At 44.3% G+C, this 20735-nt stretch overlaps 1 protein-coding gene across 1 annotated transcript in view; it reads right to left on the bottom strand.

The window, feature by feature from the left end:
* The window catches only part of INHA (inhibin subunit alpha), a 131273-nt gene that overhangs the window by 85428 nt on the left and 25110 nt on the right, over nt 1-20735 (bottom strand). The window lies entirely within an intron of this gene.

Genomic DNA, 20735 nt, shown 5'->3' on the forward strand with positions numbered 1-20735 from the left:
CCTTTTAGGCACATTTTGCAACAGGGAATTTCATTAGTGTGAGCAGTTTGAGCTCTGGGTACAGTACTGTGCCTAAGATTTCAGATTAAAACTGCAGAGTGTAAAGAAAGGAGGACCTTAATCTGCTTCTCCACTTCCAGCTATTCTCTGAAGACTGGAGAAGAGACCCTCCCTCTTAAGAATATTAGGGGGAAGGGCCAGGGAATGACTAGACCATGTTGAAAACGAAGATAATATTTTAGCTGCAATTCATTTATTTTCAGCTTTGTATTCTTGTTTTAAAAAAGCACATCTAGACATTCTGTTGTTGTACCCATAACCTAGGCTTAAGGTGCCATTTAGCTCCTAGCTTTCATAACTCAGTTTCTGTCCCTGACCACTGGTCCTGCTAGCTAGGGATGATGGGAGTTGTAGTCCAACAACAAGTGGAGACCCGAGTTTGAGAAACACTGGTCTAATAAAAGTGCTTCAGTTGCAGACTTCTGCGGAGTGCAGGGAGATTAAAATGTAGGGTTTACACTTTTGCCTGGTACTCCAGTGACAACATACGGAGTGTTGCAGCAAGCCTGGTGGTGATCTTTGTGTCCCCAGGAGACCTCAAGTAACTATTTTCATAGTCATTGATGAAACCTCCTTCTACAGAGGCCTGTTAAGCTGTCAAGGCTTGCTGCCCCCTTCTTTGGGGGCTTCCCTTCTACTAGGTGGCTGAAATCTGAGGAAACGTGTAGGGGACACTGTGCTGAGCAGACCAGGGAAATTATGCAATCTCCACCCCCAGTTTCATCACCCCTTGTTCCTCTTTTTTCATGGTGGTTCTGTTCCTTTCCATGCATGCCAAGCTAGCTGAGAGCCTAGTTTCTTCCAGAATCAGTCCAGGGACATTCCTGGCAAGAGTGTGATCTGTTCTTCTTCCAGGGTGCCTTGGAGCACAGAAATGACTGGGGTATGTTGCATGACCAGTTAGCTGACCTGCGTTCCAGAGAACAAAGCGTGCCTTGATCAGCAGTCCTACACTAACAAGGGACTGAAGCAGAGGCAGTTATATCGCAATAATTGAGGTTTTTGTGGATTCTGTGACGGCACTGCAAAAAGGCCAGCAGCTAGGGAGGAGGCCTCTGTGGTGTGCATCTGTTTGGGGGACACACCCAGTGCCTTGAGAGCCAGAACCTCTTTTTATCTCTTCACCAAAAACACCACCACCACCTTACTATGTTTAACAGAAGCGGGGGGCTAGGACCCTGCTTTTTACATCCTTTCACAATGGCCTTGCAAAGTAAGCCAGTGCCAATGCCAAAACTATCCAGTAATTGCTACCACTACACTTCCTGTTAAACCTTGACAACTCTGTGGAGTGTAGTCTAGGAGGTCAAAGCAATTGCTGCCAAAGGTAGTCTGAGTCGGCACACCCTCATTTCTCAGATATCTCTCAATTCATCAGAAACAGCAGGGCTGGCATCTAGTTGCCTTCCCCACATTGGTGTTCAGTGCAATCCCTTCTTTCCCCTGTGAAATCCCCATTTTCAACCCCGTATACACTCAGCAACAAGGCATGTGGGAGATTACAAAAAACTCATGTAGACACCCATTAGACCCCACAGCCATATTATGTGAATTTTTATGAAGAATGAAAAGGAAGGCAAATGGACAAAGCAGGATATGGAAAATAGATTTGAACCAACAGGTTCAATATATCTAACCTAACCTTGCTATTTACAAATGGGCTTCTAATCTCATGAGCAACCCAGCATAGGTGGTTTTCTGATGGTTGGTGTGGGATGAAAACTGCATATCCACAGCCCAGTTTTAAGGGGTTTTCTGCCTACATTGGGTTAAGTTACAGCGGGCTTTCCCCACCCTCCAGCCAATTGGAGCACACGTCATGCTTGCCAGGTTACCAGGATGACACCTTTCTGAGAGCTGGGGAGATGGCAGATGACCCCTGGGGGCAGGTGAAAATGGCTACCGTTGGTGTAAATTCCCAGTGGGATTTCTCAAATTTCCTGCCGCAAATCTAGCCTGTCCTTTTTGATTCAAGGCTTTGATTGGAGTACAGACCTGGCTCATTCAGTTGCCATAGAGGGCAAGAGATCGGACCTTTTACTCAACCTTTACTATTCCTCAAGTTCTCCACCTGACTCTTGAGTAAAGTGGCTTAAATGCTGCCCTGGGTGCAAAGCTAATTCCTCCTCACCCAATACCCACTTACCACTGTTCTACAATGGCTCTGGTTAACTTCATTCTAAGCCTTCTGCTAGGAGGCTGCTTGAGGAAAGCAAATGGAGCACTGCAAAAACAAGCTCCTTCCTACTTGAGTGATGAATGAGTCTGCTTTGTTTGCTATATTGGCATCCCGCCCTCCCACCAAAAAGCGCAAAGCTTTTTTAAAACTCATACCGGCTGTGGAATCTAAAGCAAGTTAGATTTAGAGTGGCTTTCTCAAAGCTATCCAGTAAACTTCAGAGCTTACAAGAAGTCTGGGGCTTACCAAATACCCAACTTGAATGTTTATGACCTTCCTGCCACACTGGGTGCTCTGTCGACCACAGAAAAGCAACGCTGCCTTCCTTAGCCCATGTTCTTTCTAAAATTTCCATAGTAATTGTGGCAATATGCACTGGAAACTGATTATCTGAACTGACGATGAGGAACCTATGCCCCTCTAGGTGTTCATCATCATTGGTTGCCTGTCACTTACCCACAATGGTGCTCAGAGTAGCTCACAACATGAACGATAACAAAACAAAAAAAATCCAAAAAACAAATTAAGAACAATTGAAAAGAATAATAATGTCAATAGATACAGGAAACAGATCCATACAATAACAATATGAATTAATTACCGGTAATTAACTTGACAGCCTGAAACTCAACTCCATCCACAGCCAGCATGGCCAATGCTCAGGGATGCTGGGTGTTTGTGGTTCAGCAGCAATATTTGGAGGGCCACCAGTTCCCTCTCCCCGATCTCTCCTCCCCATACCCCATTTGTTTCAAAAGCATTTTCAACTCTGTCCCCCTGCCCTTCTAAGCTTATGCTAACTCTTGGGGCTCCCAATCAGGCACTAACCTCACGATCTATTTTACAGATGAACGCAGAGAGAACCTCAGGTACATACAATCTGTGTAAAGAGTCATGGATTGATTGCCAGATGGTGCTTGGGCTACCCCTGCCTTGGAAGGTTCAGGAGGGAGGCAGCACTTATTTCAGGGGATCTGTATTCCCTACAGTTTAAAAACGGAAGTCTCTTCCCCACTCCACACACGCTGCACAGCAAATACTCTGTCTTTAGATTTTTCTGTGGGTTGTGGTTCTGTGCTGCAGCAGCATGCTGTCTTATGTAAATACTTGGGGGGGGGGATAATTGAAACCTGGCCAGTCCGCAACAATTAAAGCAAGTGAAGTTTTCAACCTCAAAGAACAATGATCAGCCAAGGGCACTTCATTCTAAAAATGGCATATTAAATGGTATGTTGGAGCCTTGTGCTGAGCAGGGCAACAGGGGTGCAGAGAACACCTCTCTGCTCCCTTTCTTTTAATCCTCCCCTATTCTTGGGATGTGTGCTGTGCTTCTGTGTAAGCACATTCCTAGCTTTGAAGGTCTTGGCAGTGGCCAAGCTGACTCTTGCATACCATGTGGAATAGTTGGTGCTATGTTGGGGTGGGGGGAAACAATGAAAAGTATTTACTCTAAGGAAAAAATAGAGGACTAAGCTGCCTCCCTGGCCTATTAATGGGCTGATTCATTGTTGGCAGAGAAGAAACCTCTAGCTTAAGACCTCCCCCCTCCCCAGCTTTTAGACACATGCGTATGTGTGACCTTTGTGGGCCCATCTGCCACTTCAGTCTGGAGAGTTTGGATTAGGGAGAAATTAGGTTCCCTTAAGCGGCACTTCTGGGACTAAATCAACTGAGAGAGGGCTTCTTTAAGACAATCGGAAAAGGGACGCTCCAGCCAAATACTTTGCGCGAAGGGCATGCAAGTACCTGTTCAGAAACAGGAATGTGACGGCCTTTAGGTATTGGAGAGCAAGGCATTCGCTCTGTTGTCAGAGCGCACAGTAAATTACTATATAGTGGTACCTCGGGTTAGGAACCTAATTTGTTCCAGAGGTCTGTTCTTAACCTGAAACTGTTCTTAAGCTGAGCCACCACTTTAGCTAATAGGGCGTCCTGCTGCTGCCGCGCTGTGGCTGCGCAATTTCTGTTCTCATCCTGAAGCAAAGTTCTTAACCTGAGGTACTATTTCTGGGTTAGCGGAGTCTGTAACCTGAAGCGTCTGTAACCCAAGGTACCACTGTACTGTGATCTGGGAAAGAAGCTAGTGGTTGCTCATCTCATCTTTTCGGAGTAGCTTTCTTGGAGTGACAATGGTACGTGCGTTGTTGAAATGGTTGGTGCGAATATGCAACGCGGGAATGGGTGGGGAGTCTGTTCTTGGGGGACTAAAGCTCCCATCGCTGCCAACCATTGGCCACAGTGGCTGGCTAGGGCTGATGGGAGTTGTAGTGTCGCAACAGCCAGAAGGTCACAGGTTCCCCACCCCTGTTGTAAAGGCAGAAACTCTCCAGAGTTCAAGCTGACAATAAAGCAAGCGGAGACAAGGAGCTTGCCTGTGTTAGGTGAATGATTCATAAGAACCAGAGAATTTTATAAATGAACATGGCAGAAGTGAGAATAGAGAGTTGGAAGAAGAAAGTATAGTTACATTATCTAAGTGAGATATCAATGTACCGTATTTTTCACTCTATAAGACGCACTTTTCCCCTCCTAAAAAGTAAGGGAAATGTGTGTGCGTCTTATGGAGCGAATGCAGGCTCCATGGCTTCGCGTTGCTTTCGCTGAAGCCAGGAGAGCAAGAGGGATCGGTGCGCACCGATTCCTCTTGCTCTCCTGGCTTCCCTTCACTGGAGAGGCGCTGCACAGCTTTCCCTCTCTGCGCAGCACCCTTTCAGCGAAGCAGGAGGAGAAACAGAAGGGGCTCCGTTTCTCCTGCCGCTTCGCTAAAGGGTGCTGCGCAGAGAGGGAGAGAATATTTTTTCTTGTTCTCCTCTAAAACTAGGTGCATCTTATGGTCAGGTGCGTCTTATAGAGCAAAAAATATGATAGATAGATTTCCAAACTTTCCATATTTATACTCTAGCAAAGATTGGTTATTCTATATCTGTTTGTTTGTTTTTAAAAAATCATGTTCAATGTTTTATGTTTTCGCAAACCAATTAGAGATTGTATTACAATCAACCAGTACATAATTTTTATCAAGCTTGGGGCTCCTGTCTCTTCTTGCTCCCCTTGCCATCCTCCACCCATGGGCGTAGCCCAGGTGAGACAGGAGGAGCAGCTGCCCCCACAAATCAATAAAAATCAATAGCAAACTGAGGTTCTGCCTCCCCCAACAAAAGGCCTAGCCCCCGTTAAGAAAAACCCTGATTGCGCCCATGCTCCCACCCCCTTGCACCCACTGCTGGCAACCTCTTCCCGTTACACCTGCCCCATCCTAGCTTGGCCAACCCCCCCCCCCCCATTAAACTGTTTAATAGAGAGTTGGGCACTTCAGAGAGCAGTTTGCCAAACCACTTTCTGAAGTGCCCCCACACTCCCTTAAATGTTTCTCCAGTAATGTTTAATGCAAGTGGGGGGCTCAGAGAGCAAACTGCTCCCTGGAGCCCCTTCTACCCTCCTTTGAACATTGCTCCTTCCTCAGCAGCTCGCCTGGGCTGCCTGCCATCCATGCTGCACACTGCTCTGTTGTCACGTTGCAGCTGGCATGGCCGTCTGTTGGCAGCCATGTGAACTGCAGCATGACGACAATTTTTCATACAAAAATATAGTATATATAGAGAACTCGATATGCAGCAGAAATCTAAGCATGTGTTTTGGAAAGCCTGTGCCTCGTAGAAGTGGAGTGTAGGTGCCTTTAAAGGTGTGCTCTTATATTCTTGCCTCTAATGTGCTATTGGCATACACTCAACTTCTAAACCATTTTATGGGCAAGCATCTGATTGTAGCCCGGAGCAACCACCTATTTGCCCTCTCCTGGTCTGGTTTTATGGGAACAGGACAGGATTTAAAGAGTGTATTTATGAGCAACAGTGCATAGTGAACTTTTATTTTAATTTCTTGCCTGCTGAAACAAAAAATAAAGGTGGCAACCTCTCCCTCTAGCACTAACTGCCGTTGGTCATTGCTGCTGGAGGGCCTACTTGTAGTCTGTATGGTATTGTGGCAAACCTTTGCCTCTGCACATCTTGGAAGATGAGATTTATAATGAGTGAGGGGTAGCAGGTGCACCTTGATAAGTCTGGTGACATGACGCTCATTAAGGTTAGGGGGCTGGTGGATGAGTACTTGAGAGAGGCCTCTTTTCCATTGTGCATGCTTCAGACAGCTCTCCATGAAGTCTGCATTGGGTGACACATCTATTGATGAAGGGAATGCAGTAGTAATTAAGACAAAACTCACCCATCCAATACAGGAAGCTGCAGTAGAACTCTCAGTAGAGCTTTCCCCTCTCCTCTCTATTTCTTTGCTGTGAACCTCGGTTTTGGGTTTAATATATAGCAAATATATTGGAAAGAAAAAGAAACAACATCCGCCCACATTAATAAAAATAGCCCATCCAATTCTAATAAATATAAATAGTCCATATATCCAAATAGGTGTCCAAATGAGATTGCTGATTTTAAGATTAAATGTCCAAATATAGAAACAATAAGGTTAGGAAGGATATTAATAATCAATATATCCTCTCCTGCCACCCTCAACATTCCCACACCCTGTAGACTGGGACCCTGACAAGGAGCCTGTTTTGTCAGCTTGTGATGTGCGCAAACACTATACCAAGCTGTTGATGGTGTCGGTCGCCAACTGGTTGTTTTGAGACATATACGTTACAGGCCACCATCGGTCTGAGTTGCTGGCTCGCCCCTCTAACCCTAGAATGGGAGGAACCACAAACAGTTTATCCCCCACAATCACTGTGGGGAGAAACCATGAAGACTCTGAATAAACAGTCTGCCCCCCTAACCCAGAAGAGGGGAGCCACCACAGGCTCACCCCACTATACTCACAGCAGGTGAGCCACAAACAGGTCCCTCCTCCTCCTCCATGAGTGGGAAACCCCAGCTTCATGGCCTTCCTCCAAAGCTATTGGGGCCAGAGGCAATACCATGCTGCCAACAAGCCCAGTGAGTTTCCCCACAGGTGGATGCCAAGGTCTATTGGAGACCTGAGAGTGCTGAGAATCCAGACAGCTCAGATACCTCCAGAGAATATGCAGCCACCACCCACAGAAATATTCTGGGACATACCCCTGCTTTCCAGTCACAAATTCAAATTATCAACTTTGGTCCTAGTAACAACAGTAACAAGCCTAGAAAACAACTTGCTTCTTACCCCCACCCTTCACCACTTATCTAAAATGTCATTTTTTATTTTATTATTTTATGTAACCTTGTACTCTGGGAACTGCTATGTGTGACATTGCAAGCTCCACGGAAATGCTGTTTCATTGCCTGTACATTGGTCTGTAAACAAACTTCCTCCAGTGAAAAAATATTAATCTGTAAGAGGGCCTAAGAAGACAATTCTTCATCTGGCCTTCTTCCCCACCCCCTCCACCAGCTGTTGGCTCTTTAGTCAAATGAGGCATTTGGTGATGCAGCATCTGATTATTAGTACAAACTCTCACAAATGCTTCTTGCTCCAAAGACATGGGGGTAGAGTGATAATAGCTCATGTCAATGGTCTTCACATGTAAACTGCTTCCTTGCTGTGGATTATACTCCTGAATCTGGGTAAGGGTTGTCTATTGAATAAGTCTGTATCCCAGCTGCAGGGAATCTTTGGCTGTCCAGTTGTTGCTGGACTACAACTCCAATGATCCCTGAGCATTGGTCATGCTTACTGGGGCAGATGGGAGTTGAAGTTCAGCAACATTTAGAGGGTCACATGTTCCCCACATCTACTATCTCCTGTCTTTCAGTGTGGCCAAGACTAAACTCCTAGGAACTACTGTTGCTGTTTTATACCCCACCTTTTCCCTGACAGGACTCAAGGCAGCTTATAGATAACTCATAGTCATGGGCTCTTTATTTCCAATATAGCTGGAGTAGCCATTATGGTGCCCTCCAGATGCTGATAGACCTCAGGTCTCATCTTCCCTGAAAATTGGCCTACTGGTTGGGGCTGATGGGAGATGAAATCCAACAACACCAAAAAGGTGTCATACTGACTACCTTGGCTCTATGGTGTGTATTTACTTATAGAAGCTGTTTTGCTATAGTAGATTTGTGGTGGCATGGAAGGTGGGACCTGACATCAGGACCTGATAAACTGGCCATCCCTTTGCTGCTCTCCTACTACGCCCCCCTTGTGCCATCATTATGGCTCGTACAGATGATGCTATGAATTTCTGTTGTTCAGGCTTTGGGTACCATTGCTTATATATCCAAAATGACACTACCCACAGTGCAAAAGGTGAGGTACTGGCAAGCTGAGGGCTACCCCAAAGTTTGCAAAAGTACAAACAACGAGCCTAAAGTTGGAACCTGGACACAGAATGCTGACTTTGGACGTTGGAGCAAAAAATGGGGAGGGACAGGGACAATGAAATGGAGTAGATAAATCCTGAACCACATTATTCCATGATGTAACAGTTATGTTCCAACTAGTAAATAAATATATTATTATTAGTTAAATGCTTATCTTGCCCTTCCTCTCAAATGAGCCCAGGGCGGAAAATCTTTCTTTTAATAAGCTCAGGATGGTATATGGAGGTCTTTTCCCCTCCCCCCACTTTTATCAAAGCAACCCTGTGAGGTAGCCACTGGCCTAAGACAACCCAATGAAATGCCGGACTAAGTGGGGATTCCAAGCTGACACTCTCCAGGCATAGTCAAATGCCCAACCAGGACATCACACAGTCCTAGCCAGCACACCTGATGGGAGTTGTAGTTCAAAACATCTGGAGGGCTCTAGGATGGCATTTTAAAAAATAGGTTGAACTTTAAAATTGGTTTTGTGTTCAGGTCTGATGAGCATCTTATACTGTATCTTGTTTTCAGTAGGTGGGGCCAGAGAAGTTGAAACCAGGCATTTATTTCAAAGGCTATAACTGGCCTCTAGAAGTTTTCTGAACTGTATTCATAATGTGTTTACCATATTAAGTGAAAATAAAATGCAGAAGTTGTTTGTGAGAGGAAGTACTGGTGTTTCTAAGGAAGGTGGAAAAATACATACGGTACATTTGTATACAAAGGTAACGGAATGTCTTGGGAGAGTTTTACGGTCTGCTCTGATAAGCAGAGTTGTTTCCTGGTATTGTACTTCACGGATTGGGGGTGATGTCCTGATCCTCCTCCTCCTGACTCAAGTTCTTGGGGGGGGGGGGATTCTGCTTGTACCATGCTAGGCTTTCTCTGGAAATAATCAGCCAAGTAGCTGCAGTGGACTTTAACATGCCATGTTTTGGTATCAAAGATCATATACCTCCTGAATCAGCATGCTAACAAAGGAACAGACTTCAACACCATTGACCTCTGCTTTATAATTGGCATGAATGACATACATAGGTGTGGCTTTTATGTGCACTTATGATGAACACCCCACTAAGACATGAGGCACAGTTAGCCCAAACTCTCTCTTGGGCAGTGCTTCTCAAAGGATGGCCTCAGCGCACTACAGTGCCACAGCGCACCCAGCACCACTTCCACTCGCCCACCCCACTCCTTGGCTATGCCTAGCCTTTTGGTTGAATGAATGCCAGTCAGCACCAGCAATTCCTCACATGCTAAAGGTGCTCAAGAGGCAGGATTTCAGGAAGAGAGGTCTCCAGCCTTGGAGGTGTCAGAGGGCCAAAGGAAGCGTTGAAGGAAAAAATGAGAAAAAATATCAATAGGATAATAATTATGTAATAAATTTAAAACGTCATGGAGAGGAAAGCTGTTATAGGAGGAAGAACTGAATGTAAAAAAGTAGCATGGATGAAATAAGCTGACAGATTGGGGTGGGAATAGGGTAAGAGAAATGACAGCAACTGGGTAGCAATATGAAATATGGTGGGAGGGAAAATAGATCTATTCAAATCTTTCAAATCCCAACTTATGCCTAAAACTGGGATGCCTGGTACTTAGCTTGAGAAAAGCTGAACAATGGAACTCCTTGTCATAAGTGAAGTGCTGTGGCAAAGAATTTAGTATTCTGCAGTGAGGAGTATGACTGGAAAATAACTGTAATTACCAACTGACTATGCCAAATTCTGCCTCATGTGCCACCATTTTGTGACTAGCCTTGTCCATTCATTACAGTTTTGTGGGTCTCAGTAATTTTCAGTCCTCTCACATGGGTTCACAGGATAGAAAAGTTTGAGAATCCCTGTTCTAGTATATTCCTGATCTCTTCAGTGCTGGCGTCCACAATGTGGTACATATGAGCACTATAGTGCTCTCTGACACACACCCTTGGTGCCCCTTGCAATTGTTGTTTGTTTGTTTGTTTGTGGGGTGGGCTGGTTGGGTGCCAGTTTTTTAGAGGATGTTGCCTACTTCTTTTTGTCTGTTTTGGGGTATATGTAGATGTTTTGCCTACTTATGGTGTGTGTGTGTGTGTGTGTGTGTGTGTGTGTGTGTGTGTGAGAGAGAGAGAGAGAGAGAGAGAGAGAGAGAGAGAGCATTGCCTGTTTTTCTTCTGTGAAATGGGTATTTTTATGGTACTTGTGAATTTCTTAGTTTTCCAAATGTTCCCCTGGGCCTAGAAAGCTTGCGGACCCCACTCTTAGTAGATACCTTACTGTTGCAAGCCACCCCAATCTCTGAGTGGAGAGAGATTCCAAGGGTTCCAGGCGCTTACCCAAGGTTCTTGGACATGAGGCACAGCAGACACTGTGGTGTCTTTATGATACATGGTTTATTTACACATATATACAACCTGAGCAAAAGAGTTGTGCGTCTCCCATAGCTGCAGCCTTGTACTGAACCAGAAATCAAACATTGCTCTCTGATCCTCTGCTTGCTAATTTGCTTCTAGGTCACACCACTAAACTCTGGCTTTATCTGTTGAGGGAGGGTCCCCCTCCCACCCATTTGCTGTTTTGCAAATGAGCCCCTTAATGCCCCTTAGCAGCTCATAACCAAGGATATCACCTCATGGGAAGCTAGCTTGGCTTGATTAGATTTTAACACTTGCTGGATCCAGGGATTAATTAGAGGGGTCTGGAACTCACAAACTCATAACATTACTATCGCAGTTCTGTTACATATGCAATGTTGTTGTCGTCGTTTAGTCGTTTAGTCGTGTCTGACTCTTCGTGACCCCATGGACCAGAGCACGCCAGGCACTTCTGTCCTCCACTGCCTCCCGCAGTTTGATCAAACTCATGCTGGTAGCTTCAAGAACACCATCCAACCATCTCATCCTCTGTCGTCCCCTTCTCCTTGTGCCCTCCATCTTTCCCAACATTAGGGTCTTTTCCAGGGAGTCTTCTCTTCTCATGAGGTGGCCAAAGTATTGGAGCCTCAGCTTCACGATCTGTCCTTCCAGTGAGCACTCAGGGCTGATTTCCTTAAGAATGGATACGTTTGATCTTCTTGCAGTCCATGGGACTCTCAAGAGTCTCCTCCAGCACCATAATTCAAAAGCATCAATTCTTCGTCGATCAGCCTTCTTTATGGTCCAGCTCTCACTTCCATACATCACTACTGGGAAAACCATAGCTTTTACTATATGGATCTTTGTTGGCAAGGTGATGTCTCTACTTTTTAAGATGCAGTCTAGGTTTGTTATTGCTTTTCTCCCAAGAAGCAGGCGTCTTTTAATTTCGTGACTGCTGTCACCATCTGCAGTGATCATGGAGCCCAAGAAAGTAAAATCTCTCACTGCCTCCATTTCTTCCCCTTCTATTTGCCAGGAGGTGATGGGACCAGTGGCCATGATCTTCGTTTTTTTGATGTTGAGCTTCAGACCATATTTTGCGCTCTCTTCTTTTACCCTCAATAAAAGGTTCTTGAATTCCTCCTCACTTTCTGCCATCAAGGTTGTGTCATCTGCATATCTGAGGTTGTTGATATTTCTTCCGGCAATCTTAATTCCGGCTTCGGATTCATCCAGCCCAGCCTTTCGCATGATGAATTCTGCATATAAGTTAAATAAGCAGGGAGACAATATACAGCCTTGTCGTACTCCTTTCCCAATTTTGAACCAATCAGTTGTTCCATATCCAGTTCTAACTGTAGCTTCTTGTCCCACATAGAGATTTCTCAGGAGACAGATGAGCTGATCAGGCACTCCCATTTCTTTAAGAACTTTCCATAGTTTGCTGTGGTCGACACAGTCAAAGGCTTTTGCATAGTCAATGAAGCAGAAGTAGATGTCTTTCTGGAACTCTCTAGCTTTCTCCATAATCCAGCGCATGTTTGCAATTTGGTCTCTGGTTCCTCTGCCTCTTCTAAATCCAGCTTGCACTTCTGAGAGTTCTCGGTCCACATACTGCTTGAGCCTTCCTTGTAGAATTTTAAGCATAACCTTGCTAGCGTGTGAAATGAGTGCAATTGTGTGGTAGTTGGAGCATTCTTTGGCACTGCCTTTCTTTGGGATTGGGATGTAGACTGATCTTCTCCAATCCTCTGGCCAATGCTGAGTTTTCCAAACTTGCTGGCATATTGAATGTAGCACCTTAACAGCATCATCTTTTAAGATTTTAAATAGTTCAGCTGGAATACCATCACTTCCACTGGCCTTGTTATTTGCAGTGCTTTCTAAGGCCCATTTGACTTCACTCTCCAGGATGTCTGGCTCAAATATGCAATAGAAAGTGGTTAAACAGAGAAAGCAGGAGTATGGCTCTGGATTGTATTTGATATAAAATGTTTGCGATTCCTCCCTTTTAACCTGGCTGTCCTAAGCCAGAAGCATTTGGGCTTTCCCATTTATAGGAAAATGCAGTTTTTTGTCAATTAATTATTAAATCAAAATATATTGCTTGGAAGCTGCATCACACAGACAAGATTTTACTGCCTTCCAAAAAAGTCCCTTTTTTTAGGTGTCTGAAGATTGATAGAGTGTCTGCAGGAGAAGGTTCTATTTTAACTTTGGAACTGTGCTTGGATTTAAAGATAGTTTCTCCTAGTGTTTATTGCTTAGGAAAATGCTCAGAAGTCAAGAAGGCTCATGTCTTTCCAAACTATCTGTGACTCCAAGAAGGGAATAAAATAAGGAATTCAGTAGAAATGGAATTTACTTGCAACATCTGGAGTCCATCTATCTCTCTGTCCAGAGAACCTGATTGGTTATCTTGAACTCCACTTTGGGCTGACTCCCCTTGGTTGCTTATGTAAGAATGCTTCCTTAATAAATCTAACTCTTCTTGTTCCCTGTTATGATGTCTTGACATATTAGTTTGCTGTCCAAAACTATTAAGTTGCAGAGTTCAGGCTCTGGGCAACATTCGCTCTTACCCCTTCTTCAGAAGCTTATAAGAAGTCCCAATTGTTTCCCTCTAATTTATAGATACAGGATATAACTTTTTAAAAAACCCAAGGCAAACAATTGAGATTTGTCTGGGAATTAAAGAAGTCTTTTCTTGTGGCACAGACTTTCCTGGGCAGGAAGCAAACTCTTCTTTTGGAAAGCATCTGTTACAAAACAGGTTTATTGCTCTGTTTTCTTAACAAAACAAAAGGCATGCATATTTGTACATTTGTTTTATGGTACTACTGTGGGTGGAGGTCCTCTCTGTTGGTGCAGGAGAAAAAAAAATATAATATACAGTGTTGTAAACAAAAATCACCCTTTTCCCTTATGGGGTATCCAAGAGCCCATATAGAGCCCTTACATAGGTTCCCTATTGGTAAGGGAAAATAACAGAGGCCAACCAGAGAATATTGAGAAGCAAAGCAGCTAGTAAGCCTGATCTTTATTAATCTGTTGCAACAGGGTCCTCACCACAACGCAGGATGGAGGAGGAACCCAGAACAATGGCGCGCAAGGCCTTATATAGACTTTTGAAATTGCCCCCCTGTAGATCAAGACCACCCCCAGAAACATCATACATACATCGCAGAAGGGGTGTAACCTAAGACCACCCCCCAGATACATCATACCTACATCACAGAAAAGGCGGTCTAAAACAGAAATTTGAATGTTGTTTTTCCTGTTTGCCAGGTTATCTGATTGCTTTTCCTGATTGTCTTTCCTGATAGTCCGTCACCCATTATCTGATTGCCTTTCCTGATAGTCTGTCACCCATTAAAATGCTGATTACTCAATTCCTGAGACAATGGGAAGGCTCCCTGACCCTCCCTCCCTCCTTGCGGGGAAAACATTTGGTCAGTTTGGGAATCAAAATGGTTTCAGGTTGGTCTTCCTGTGCTGATCTATGTATGTGCTTGGTTGGTACACTTATGAACATCACAATATATCTAAGACCTCAAAATTCCTATCACAACATAAAGGATGATTCACTGGAAGCCAAAGTCCAGGTTTGGGGCAAGTACTCTTTGGTGAAAGAACCCCAGCAAATATTTAAAAATCACAAAATATGTGGCAAAGTGAAGTGTGGAAATATGGGCTGTTAGACCTTTAAAATAAGCCCTTGTGAGCTCCTCCCAAAGTTCCCCACTTCCCCTAGCATAGAAAAAGACCACACATTTGGTAAGTTAAAAATGGTTTACTTACAACCTCTCCAAATATCAGATTCATGTACTTTTCCATACAGCATTCAGAAGTTGCACAGGCAATAAAACTTGGGCTTAGCTGCAAAGTGGTAAACGTTTCTAAATTACTGGTAAAAGAACTCAAGAGTGGCTTTTGAAAGCCATGTGATCTGAGCTTGGGGCAACCAGCTTAGACCTCCTCACACATTGAACTCAGGCAAACTGAAAGGGAACAAATGCTTGATTACCTAGTCCCTCCCAAGGTGAGTTAAGCCTGGCAGGACAGCTTACTCTATAGTCTTAATCCCTTCATGCATTAATTAGATTCAAGCATGTTGCTTATATATGAGCCTGGCTATCTCACATTCTCAACCTACTGAAACTTATACTGCTAATTCCCCATTTACATGGGGGTTACGTTCTGCCCACCTGAGCACATAAGTGAAATATGCGTAAATGGGGAGCACCCAACTGTGCCTCCAGCTTGTGAGAAGAACTTCCCCGGAGACCAAAGGGGACATACTCTTTGGGCTCTGGGGAGAATCTCCTCACGAGCCAGAGGCTTTTTGAGGCTGCTCAGCTAATGCGTGAGAAAGTTTCACCACACTTCATTCAGCCATGCAGCTGACACAGAAAAGCTTTTCCATGCATCAGCTGAGTAAACCTCAACAAGCCTCCAACTCATGAGGAGACCCTTTCCAGAACCCAAGAAGGATAACCTCTTCAGGCTCCAGGGAGCGTCTGCTCGTGAGCCGGAGGTGCACCAGGGCTTTCTGACTAACAGCTGACACAAGGGAAAGTGCAGCAGTAGCAGCCACTTTCCTGAGCCCAGTGGCTGAAGAGCCTCAGCAAAGCCCTGCTGAGCTTCTGGCTTGTGAGGAGACCTTCCCTGGAGCGTGAAGATGATGTCTCTTTAGGGTTTTGGGGAGGGTCTCCTCATGAGTCAGAAGTTCAGAAGGGTTTTGTTGAGGCTCTTCAGGTCTCTCCCCCACCACCACTTTTGAGTTTTCCATGCTGCACACATAAATGGTGTGTGTGTGTGTGTGTTTAAAACAAGGGAATGTTTATCAGTTGTCTTCCAAGAACCCCCCACCCCAGCAATTTTCAAATGGTGTGTGGGGAGGAAAAGTTTGAGAACCACTGGTATAGTATGCATGCATAAATTACTATTGACAGCATTTTTTCCAGATAATTGCTTAATTGGAAAGATAGCTAAAGCGGAATTAGTGTGGTCCAGTAGTTCTGCTTTCATAAGCTTATGTTCATGTAGTCTTGTTCTGTTAAAGTTAACCACAGGATTTTCTGGTAAACGGCAGCCAACTATTACTTCCTTGTCACATGAAGGAATGGCTGGAGCTGCCTCAAGATGAGAGTATGTTTTGTGTGTGGTTTTTTATGTTATTTGGGGTTCAGTTATTATTTCTACCCAGCCTATGAGAGAATAGCATACTAAGTTTATAACAGAAAAATTAATCCTAACCAAGGTAAATGTAAAGGTGTAAAAAAGTTTCATCTACCACAAGTGTGACATGCATTATATTGGTATATGTGGGGACAGGTAGGGTGGGCTAATGAACATTAATATTACCAATTCAAGGGACTGCACATAATGAAGAGAAATCTCAGTTTGGTCCTTCCTGCCTGATACCTTCTCAAAACAAATGAATTGAACTCATTCTCCCTCAACAAATGAGCTGAACTCATTCTCCCTCATCAAGCTTTATGTCTGTAGTGATGATGATGAGGATGATGATTTATTTATATGCAGCCCATCCGACTGGGTTGCCCCAGCCCCTCTAGGCAACTTCCAACAAATTTAAACATCAAACACAGTAAAATATCAAACACTAAAAACTTCCTGATGTCTTCTAAAAGTTGTATAGTTCTTTATCACCTTAACATGTGATAGGAGGGCGTTCCACAGGGAGGGCGTCACTGCCGAGAAGTCCCTCTCCCTGGTTCTGGTTCCCTGTAACTTCTTGCAGTGAGGGAACTGCCAGAAGGCCCTTGGAGCAGAACCTCAGTGTCTGGGTTGGACAAGGCGGGTGAAGAAACTCCTTCAGGTATACAGGGCTGAAATTGTTTGGGGCTTTAACTCTTTGAATTAAAGAGAAATCAGGACATCCGGGTTGGCGCCTCTGGACAATGGCAGAATTCCTCTGATCAGGAGGAATTTGCTTTGTGGAAACTATATATATTGTTTATATATTGTATTGTATTTTCTTTTTTTGTCCCCCCCCCTTTTTTCCTTCTTTTTTGTAAAGTTTAAAAGTAATAAATATTATTTTTTAAAAAAAAGAATTAAAGAGAATTCAGCTCTTTGAATTGTGCTTGGAAACATAATCAGAATTGTGACCGGAAATTACTCAAACTCAAGAGAACACAGTGGGGTCTTGGATGTTGATGACACACAGCTTCCATCTCATGAGGCAACAAGGGTGGCTCCTGTCTGAGGATGGTGCCTCTGCACTGTTATCTTACGCAACACAATGGAATGAAATCTACATTTGTTCCCATTTTTAATGCTAGTGGAGCCACCTCTCCACTCATTTGGTAAACTCCAGGGATGATCTGGTGGCTTGCTGGGGCCCGAGTCCCAAATTATTTGTTTTGCAGTGGACCCTGCATCATCGGTCCCCTCCCCTCTCCCACCTTAACTATGTTGTTTTTTAGAAAACAGCTGGATGCACTGCAAAGCAGTGGTGGTGAGACATCTGCCAACCACTTCCTTAATTTTCCCAAAGGCAATTTGTCATGGGCCCACATCAACTTTTTATTGTTTTGTGAGTGCCTAGCAACACCTTGGGTAAACCCACCTCTACTTCAGAGGAGAAATGTCATCAAACAGGAGCTGCCACAAATGAAAATTAAACAGAGACAAATGAAAGACCCTAATTGCGCAAGAGAGAGATGAGTGCAGGAGGTTTCAGAAAGCAATCTCTATATAGGGGGAAGGCTAATAGATAAAGAAGATATCTTCTACCTGAGGCTGAGCACAAATGCAAAATCCGTCTACATATGCGACCTTGTTGCAATGGGCATCACTTGGAAATGCAGCTCAATAAATAACTAGCTCTAAAATGCTCTCGTCTCAAGACTGGATACTAAGGGGAAATTTTTGTGTTTCTAATTAGTTGTAGGTGCCTTCTGGATTCTATCCAGAAGAGCCAATCCCTTAGTTGACACTTATTCAAAGTCAAAGCAGAGCTCAGTTCTGGAAAATAATAATAGTCTGAAAACATATTGAAAAGTTGCTTTCCAGAGTTGCTTATCACCCAATCTCATATAAGAGTTGCTTATCACCCAATCCCTGTAAGACAGAGTTGTTCCGCCTGGCCTTTGGCTTGGAGCCAATTTGATTCCCTCCCTCTCTCTCTCTTTTTTTTCCTTTCTTTTCCTTCTCCTCCTGCGATGAGGCTACATTTTAATATTTTAATGTTCCATTATTTTAATGTATTTTATTTTTGTTTTTAAGTTGTAACCATTCATCTTGTTTTTATTATTGCTTGTAAGCCGCTCTGAGCCCGGCCTTGGCTGGGGAGGGCGGGGTATAAATAAAAAATTATTATTATTATTATTATTATTATTATTATTATTATTATTATTATATAGAACAGTACATTATACAGGGGTTGGCAACCTAAGGCCCATGGGCCACAAGTGGCCCATAGGGGTCGTTTAACCGGCCTATGGACCCCCGCCACCCGCTCAGTTGGCTCCCATGCACCATGCTAAACTGGCGCAGAGAAGAGCGAGGACCGCCTTCCGCGACACTGGCTAGCTTCCCATTGGCTGCAGGAAGCTCCTGCAGCCAATGGGAAGCTGCGCATGCCTTCTCCGCGCCGGAAGGAGCACCGGAAATAGCGTTTGTGCATGTGTGCGTGCGCATGCACTCCGGCCCACTGTGGCGTCTGCAGGACCATGAACTGGCCCAAGCCACAAAAACTTTGCCGACCCCGGTACATGACAATGCCAAATAGCATTAATTTTTTTTTTTAACTGAGAGCAGTCTGCTTTTCGCTTAATTGTTGGCCACCTTGATTCTGTGCCAAGAGCTACTAATATTCCTGATGGTAGAGAGTATAATCTGAAGAAAATTATTCTAGTTTCCAAAAGTTTAATCCAGTTCACATCAGAGCGCCAAGGATTTCAACAGGATAGAGCATTTGAGTAAGCACTTTGCTACCTAATACCTTTAGGGCAGGTAGTCAACTATATGAACCACTAATACAATATTTTGTCCCAAGTGTGATGTTTTGCTCAGATGGCATCAGGTCTGCTCAGGCAAATCATGAGGTATTGGGATCTGTATTACTATTCTTGTTACCTCTGAAGACAAAAGCAGCTGTTGGGAATGAAGGGGTTACACAGTATCTGCCTTTCCCTCCTTAATCTCTAAAGCCATCTGCAGCTGCTTTACATAATGGAAACCCTGGGGCAATGAGGGAAGAATCCATTGCAGAACTACTACACAATAGTTCTGCCCTGAGTGAAGTCCTGGCTAGTCAAGAATTGAAGCATGACCTGTGTCTTAGAACATGGCTTACTCCACACACAGCGATAAAGTAGGAGATGGAGGTAGGGTGATTTTAAAACAAAAGAGGCCTAAGCAGGAGAATCCTTTCCTTGCCCCACCACTTTTGTCCTGAAACAGCCTCAACCCCATCCCATTTCTCTGTATGGGGCATATTTCCCACCTAACCCGGCAAAAAGAACAAAGCTGAGGGTGAGGAGCTGTGTGCAGAGGTCAAATATGGCAGGCAAATAGAGTCTGGCACCTCTTTCCTCCCTATTGCTATTAGGCTTATAACAAAAACAAAAAAAAAACCACTCCACTTCACTCCTGTGATAACACACAGCTCTGCTACCACCCCATTCAGGCAGAATTTGAGTACTGTACTGTATATAATGTGCCTGTGGGAGCAGGATTCTGGGAGATAAGCAATGAGGAAGCCACTTCCCCTTTCAGCATAGGGTGTTTTTCCCCTCCTGCCCTTCTCCCTTTCCTTTATTGTATATCTGTCTTCTGTCAGAACAGAGCTATCATTCTTTCTATGCCTGTTTTTAAAATTTCCATTCCCCACCCCCACCCCCAAAAGCTGCTTCCCTTTCATCCAGCCCCACAGGAGAGGTTTTGTGGAAAAGCATTTCCTTCCTCAGGCCTTGCCTACACAGCATCACAGACTTGCGTTGCCATTGTATCTGACCACAGCAGCTGCCAAGTTTTTACCAAGAAGCAAACTGTGGCCTTGTCAGTCTTGAGTTTTTGTAGGAAATGTCCTCTCTTCCTTGTGTACAGCAACTGGAGAACAACATCTCTGCCCTTTAAATGCTTCCTCAGAACAACACCAGGCTGAGAACAGGCTTCCATTTGGCCTTTCCTTGACTCTGCTGTTGAAGTCCTTGTGGGCTTCTCTGGTGCTTTCTAATGCTAAAAAGGAGAAGAGCCCTTTGCCTGACCAGATTCACAATCCTTTTTAAATCTTCAAGAGCTAATCTTTATTGCCAGGTTGCCTAGGGCTTCAATTCTGAACTGATTTGGGCTAGAGGTGAAGCTCTTTGATCCAAGCCTTGATCTTAAAAGGGCAGAGGCAAAGTTGGTTACAGACAAAATGGCGCCTACACTTTTGGGGCTCAGCTTTCAGTGTCAAACAGCTGGAAGCAGCTGTCAAGCAGCTTAAAGAAGCAGACGTTTTGTTGTGAACAACAGTGAGGGGTTTGCCACAGTGCAGCCGTCGGAAATGAGGAATGGACACACTTTCTCCTAAGGTTACAGCTCCTATTTATTTATTTACTGACACTCGCCAGAATGACTGGGCAACAGACCCATGACTAAAATGCTGGCGTGATCGGTGTGTGGATGGGAACTAGGTTGCTTTCAGAATTTCAAATGCTATTTGGGCCTCTTCAGAAATGCTCTATTACTGTTAAGTTGTGGAGAGCCAAATGTATTCCCTTCAGTTCATACATCTGGTGCCGGAGCACCTAAATGGCTTCCTCACTCTCTACATGTGGAAACACGTTTGACTGTGGCTGACTCATAAATAGCACTTTTAAGTCATTTGGAATGTCATAGTATGAATGCCTGC

The sequence above is a fragment of the Podarcis gaigeae genome, assembly GCF_964106915.1.
Source record: "Podarcis gaigeae genome assembly, chromosome: 1".
Taxonomy (NCBI): Eukaryota; Metazoa; Chordata; class Lepidosauria; order Squamata; family Lacertidae; genus Podarcis; species Podarcis gaigeae.